Here is a 6,483-nt window from a genome sequence, read left to right as displayed (position 1 = left end):
GAAGGGGGCCAGCTTTACTGACTTCTGCTGGCACTGTGCTACTGTAACACTTGAGAAGGGGAACTGCTTGTTTTGTCTCACTGTTGTGAAGGCTGAGTCAGGGTTGCTTCTCCCCTTTACGTTGAAGCCTATGGTGAGCTGGTGCATCATGGCAGATGTATATGATAACAGAAGTCCTGGTCTCATCGTCAGAAGCAGAGAGGGGGAAGACAGGACTATGGTCCTATTGTCCACATCAAGAGCTTGCCTCCAGTGGCTGGAGGCCTTTCCAGGAGACGCCATATCAGCCAGCCCCCATTAGCACTACATGTTGGAGCCTAAGTAAGCCTCTAACGTGTTTCTTACATACTCATTTTTGATGCACACCTAGGTTGACGCTATAGCTTGGCTATTATACAACTGCAAACGCTGTTGCACAAGCTTCTCTGTTACATGCTGACTCAGACTGCATTCCGTATGTACCCAGTAGTGCACACCCGGATCACATGGTACTTCTCAGTGTAGTTGTTTAGAAACTTCCTCCATGGTTTCATCAGTAACTGAATCTACATTACATTCCCACTGTCTTAGGGCTTCCATTGCTGTACAGAGACACCATGACCAAGGCAACTCTTATAAAGGACATTTATTTGGGGCTGGCTTACAGGTTCTGAAGTTCAGTCCATTATCATCATGGCAGGAAGCAGGGAGTCGTGAGACTGGAGGAGCTGAGAGTTCTACATCTTGTTCAGAGGCCAAGAGGAGAAGGCTGTCTCCCACGTGGCTGGGAGAAGGGTCTCAAAACCCAGCCCCACAGTGAAACACTTCCTCCAACAAGGCCACACCCAATCCTACAAGGCCACACTTCCTAATAGAGCCATTCCCTGGGCCAAGCATATTCAAACTACCACACTCACCAACTGTGAATAAGGTGTTACTCCACATCCTCACCAGTATTTGCCATTCTGACCCTTCCATATCAGTCATTAAACAAAAATATGTCTCTATAGACTTGGCTACTGGCCAATCTAACGGAGATATTTTTTTCTCAGGTAAGATATCCTCTTCCGCTTCTCTTCCGGTTTCCTCGGCCGCCGCAGCCATGAGCAGCAAAGTCTCACGCGACACCCTGTACGAGGTGGTGCGGGAAGTCCTGCACAGGAACCAGCGCAAGCGCCGCAAGTTCCTGGAGACGGTGGAGCTGCAGATCAGCCTGAAGAACTACGACCCTCAGAAGGACAAACGTTTCTCGGGCACCGTCAGGCTTAAGTCCACCCCTCGCCCCAAGTTCTCGGTGTGCGTCCTGGGGGACCAGCAGCACTGTGACGAGGCCAAGGCCGTGGATATCCTGCACATTGGACATCGAGGCCCTGAAGAAGCTTAATAAGAACAAGAAGTTGGTGAAAAAGCTGGCCAAGAAGTACGACGCGTTCTTGGCCTCTGAGTCTCTAATCAAGCAGATCCCGAGGATCCTGGGCCCAGGCCTCAACAAGGCGGGCAAGTTCCCCTCCCTGCTGACACACAATGAAAACATGGTGGCCAAAGTGGACGAGGTCAAATCTACAATCAAGTTCCAGATGAAGAAGGTGCTGTGCCTGGCTGTTGCTGTTGGCCATGTGAAGATGACCGATGATGAGCTGGTCTACAACATCCATCTGGATGTCAATTTCTTGGTGTCCTTGCTCAAGAAAAACTGGCAAAATGTCCGGGCTTTGTACATCAAGAGCACCATGGGCAAGCCCCAGCGTCTGTATTAGGATGCTGCTCCAATAAACCTGTGCTACCACCCAAAAAAAAAAAGATATCCTCTTCCTGGATGATTCTGGCTTGTGTACCATGTTGACTATAAACAAAGCAAAAGGAAACAAAACTAACCCCACCCCTGGAGGGCTACATGCCATAGCTCACGGGTGGAAGTCAGAGGACAATTTGAGGAGGTCAGTTCTCTTCTTCCATCATGTATATCCTGGGACTGAACTCAGGCCATCAGCCTTGGCAGCAAGCTCCTTTTACCCACTGAGTCACCTTGCCAGCCTCATGTCGCTGGAATTTTGAGAGGGGTTACACTGAACAGATAGCTTGCTTTCAGCAACATACTCTTTTTTATATTAATACTGCTCTTCTATGAGCATGAGGTGTCTCTCTGTGTTCTAGTGTTCTTTGATTTTTAATTCAGTGTTTAAAGTTCTCACTATACGGGTCATTTACCTCCTTGGTTATATTGATTCCTTCAGAGGGACTTTTTGTAGAGATTGTGAATGGGATTGTTTTCTTGATTTCTTTCTCCTCATGTTCACTCTTAGTATAGAGAAAAGAGAACTGCTTTTTACAAGTTGATTTTGGATCCTGTAACTCTAATTAAAAGGATAATAGTTTTATGACAGAGTGTTCATTGAGCTATTTATTTCTGAAAACAGAACCTGGGGCCTTGTGCCCTTGGGCAGCCTGGAAAGCCCCCACGCCTGAAGGATTATCACCCCACACATGGCAGAGCATACATGACAGAGAGCATGGTGATTTTGTGTATATGATCACCCATCTGCAATTCAGGAGAATCTAAGCTCATCTTTTCTGTTTGCCTCCTTTTTCTTTCTTTCTTTCCTTGTATCACTGTGGCTCAGACTTGAGGCACTGTGTTGAATAAGAGTGAAGAGAGCCAAACCCTTTTGTCCCACAAGTGGTTTTGAGTGTTTTCTCACAGCAACAGAAAGCAAACTAAGACTGTCTGGCTCACTGATCTCTGTCTGCCCTGCTCTTTCTTTTGTGCATAAACTTTGTGTTTCCCTTCCTTCCTACTTTCCTTTATTCTTTATTTATTATCTTTATTCCTTGGGAGATTTTGTCTTCCTTTCTAGCTCCTTTATTATATATTTATTTTCTTTTTAATTCATCTTTGACATGGTCTTTCTATAGAGCTCATGCTGGCAGCCATCTTGCAACCTCTCAAATGTTGGGACCACAGGCATATACCACCATCTCTGGATTCCATTTACTTTAATCTTTTTTTATTTCACATGATCTGTGCGTTTCTTTAGAATTCTACAATATCTGTTACCAAGGAATTTACCATACATGTACACACACACACACACACACACACACACATACACATATGTACATATATACATATGTCCTAATATATCACAATATATGTGTATGAGTGTGTGTGTGTGTCTGTGTGTGTGAGTGTGTGTGTATGAGTGTGTGTATCTGTGTATGAGTGTGTGAGTGTGGATGAGTGTATGTGTCTGTGTATGAGTGTGTGTATATGAGTGTGTGTGTGAGTATGTGTGTGAGTGTGTTAGAGAGTGTGTGTGAGTGTGTGTATGAGTGTGTGTGAGTATGTGTGGATGAGTGTGTGTGTGGATGAGTGTGTGTGAGTGTGGATGAGTGTATGTGTCTGTGTATGAGTGTGTGTGAGTGAGTGTGTGAATGTGTATGAGTATGTGAAAGTGTGTGAGTGTGTGTGCGTGTGTATGAGTATGTGAATGTGTGTGTGAGTGTGTGTGCGTGTGTATGAGTGTGTGTGTGTGAGTGTGTGTATGAATGTGTGTGTGAGTGTGTGTATGAATGTGTGAGTATGTGAGTGTGTGTATGTGTGTGTGTGTGTGTATGACATGCATGCCTCATGCCCATGGAGGTCAGAAGAAAGCACTTTATTCCCTGAAGCTGGACTTATGGATGGTTGTGAGCTGCCACGAAGGTGCTGGGAACTGAAAGAACTCTTAACCACTGAGCCCTCTCTCCAGCCCCTCTTCTGCTGTTTTAAGTACGTAACCCTTTATTTGTATTTATGTGACCATTTCATTCATAACCTCTTTTCTGTGGCTCCCCTCTTCCTCCTTCATATAAATCTAATTCATGTTTTTTCCTGAAGTCCTTATTTCCTTTTACTGACCTTATCTCTAGTCTTGTTTTTTAGTTCACTGATGTTCTTTCAAAGCTAGAGTTTGAGCCTAGGGCCTTCCACATGCTAAGTAAATGCTCTACTGAAGTGAGCTCATGCCCCAAGCCTATGTCATTAGGTTTTGTGTCAATATTTATTAGTTGCTTTATTTTATGTAGACTTTTTCTTAGTCTTTCTGGGGATTCTTGAGGGAAGGGAGAACTTGGTGTTTTGAGACAGGACCTCATTTTCAGACCAGGCTGGTCTCAGCTATCCAATCCTGCTGTGGCCTTCCACATGCCTGTATTAGGAGCATGCATCCTCAAATCCTGACTCTTGCCAGACTTCCTGGGTTTGATCATAGCTTATTCCAGTTAGGATTCTTTAATAAATGTGCCATGGCTACATGTGCTTCCTTCTCAGGGCTGCCTCAGATACTCACATACTTCCTTTCTTTCCAAAAGAATTTTTAAATTTATTTATTTTTAAGTGTTTCTTTTTCTGCGTGGATATGTGCTGCATGCATGCCTGATGCCCTTGGAGGTCAGAAGCAGGCGTCAGATCCACTGGAATTGGAGTTGCAGATAGTTGTGAACCGCCAGGCCAGGGCTGGGAACTAGACCCAGGTCCTCTGCAAGAGCAGCCGGTGCTCTTAACTTCTGAGCTCTCTCTCCAGCCCATCACATATTTTCTTTCTGAATAACTTGACATTTTTCATTTTGATTTTTTGTTACATCCAAAATGATTTAGAAAAATGGTAAGAAGAGCATCTCTTGTCCCACGTCTTTTAGGATGAACCTTTGTGTTTATTTCTAACTCTCTGATTGTGCTCAGAGCACCATCCACTCTCATAACTAGTTGAGGTCTTACTTCTGGGCAAATTCTTTGTGTCTGCTGCTTGTTCTCCAAGCATCTGTGGGCTCTGATTGGCTGTCCTGGAACTCACTCTGTAGACTAGGCTGGCCTCGAACTCAGAAATCCTTCTGCCTCTGTCTCCCAAGTGCTGGGATTAAAGGCGTGCACCACCACTACCTGGCTATTATTTATTTATAATAAGTACACTGTAGCTGTCTTCAGACACACCAGAAGAGGTCGTCAGATCTCATTACGGGTGGTTGTGAGTCACCATGTGGTTGCTGGGATTTGAATGCATGACCTTTGGAAGAGCAATCGGTGCTCTTATCTGCAGAGCCATCTCACCAGCCCCAATCCTTAGTCTTAACATCAGTGTGTCTTTTCTGAGGTCCTGGTTGTCATCGAGGTCTGAGCTGTAAGTCTATATTACCTTTCACCTGTCTAAATGCTCTTTTTGTTTCTTGTGATGACTACAACAGGCCAGTAAGATCATCCAGTGCTTCTGAATTACTTAATGCTGACGTAGTCCAGTGCCCAGGGGGCAGTGCCACAGATAATTAATCAACAGCAGTAATCCTATGTAACAGAGACTTGGTTGACAGAATGACCGGCCTAAGCTTGCATACCCATAAATAATACTGGTTGCTTCGCACAGGATCATCTGGCCCAAACTCATTCATTTCTCACCACCAGTTCCTAACCACCAATAACAAGACAACTCATAGAATGTATATTTCTCTCCCTCTCTCTCTCTCTTTTCTTTTTAAAATAGAGGTTTATTTATTTTATATATGTGAGTACATTCATGCACACCAGAAGAGGGCATTGGATCCCATTACAGATGGTTATGAGCCACCACATGGTTGAACTCAGGACCTCTGGAGGAGCAGTCAGGGCCCCTAACCATTGAGCCATCTCCCCAGTACCCCTTATATTTCTCTCTTTTTACTCTAAAAAAAAAAATAACTTGACAATAGCAGGCTTCCCACCATGTCAGTGTTCTAACCACTATACCACATTCCTCAGATACCATCCTTTATCTGCCCCTTAAAGTACTAGTAAAAACTACCCCCCAGAGGGTGGAGATACCAAGACAGAGTGACTACCAACACCAGGTATCTGAGGCTATAAGCCGAGGGGGGCAGACTCAGCTGGCTTTGCCCAGCTCTGTTTCACAGATCCAACGGTAAGGCCTCTGGCAGACATCGTCATTCCACCGACCGTCATAAGAGAAGTGGGCGCAGTCCTCACCTCCTCCTAGCCCATGTCCATACCAGTTATCTGGCTGCAGTGGCCTCCAATTCCTGAAAATAAAGAGCTGTGAGCTCCAGAAGAGCTGGCCATCAGCCATGGTACCAGAAGCTCCCCTTAAATCCCTAGAGTCACTAAAGATGCTGAAAAGATAAGACAGTCCAAGGTAGAGAGGAGCAAGCTGCAGGTGACACACATACTTGAATCCTGTATCAAAGTTGGTCCCATCCACCCATCTCCAGGGTCCATTTTGGTCCGTTAGACCCATCCAGGTGTGCATGGGGTCCTTGTGCTCCTCAATAAATTTCTGATGGGAAAAAAAATGGGGGAAGAGATGACTTCTCTGTCTAACAGACAATGTGCAGAAGATCCCACCAAGGCCATACCTGCTCCTCCAGGGAGTTGACCACCACCAGGTGAGAATTCTCCAGCTGACAGTACTTCTCAGCTTCAGGCCAGGACTTCTGAGACTGAGAGAACCAGTAGCAGCTGCCTTCATGCTCTGTCCAGTG

The 6,483-nt window shown here is 45.2% G+C and overlaps 1 pseudogene across 1 annotated transcript; it reads left to right on the top strand.

Annotated features, from left to right (window-relative positions):
• The first annotated feature begins 1,045 nt into the window (after positions 1 to 1,045).
• Positions 1,046 to 1,778, top strand: LOC116078364 (annotated as a pseudogene). Its single transcript, XR_004113516.1, has one exon. The product of XR_004113516.1 is annotated as a 60S ribosomal protein L10a pseudogene (transcript).
• The last annotated feature ends 4,705 nt before the right edge of the window (positions 1,779 to 6,483 follow it).

Source organism: Mastomys coucha, unplaced genomic scaffold (assembly GCF_008632895.1).
Source record: "Mastomys coucha isolate ucsf_1 unplaced genomic scaffold, UCSF_Mcou_1 pScaffold5, whole genome shotgun sequence".
Lineage (NCBI taxonomy): Eukaryota > Metazoa > Chordata > Mammalia > Rodentia > Muridae > Mastomys > Mastomys coucha.
The sequence above is the reverse complement of the archived record's forward strand: the minus strand, read 5'-3'. Positions and strand labels throughout refer to the sequence as shown.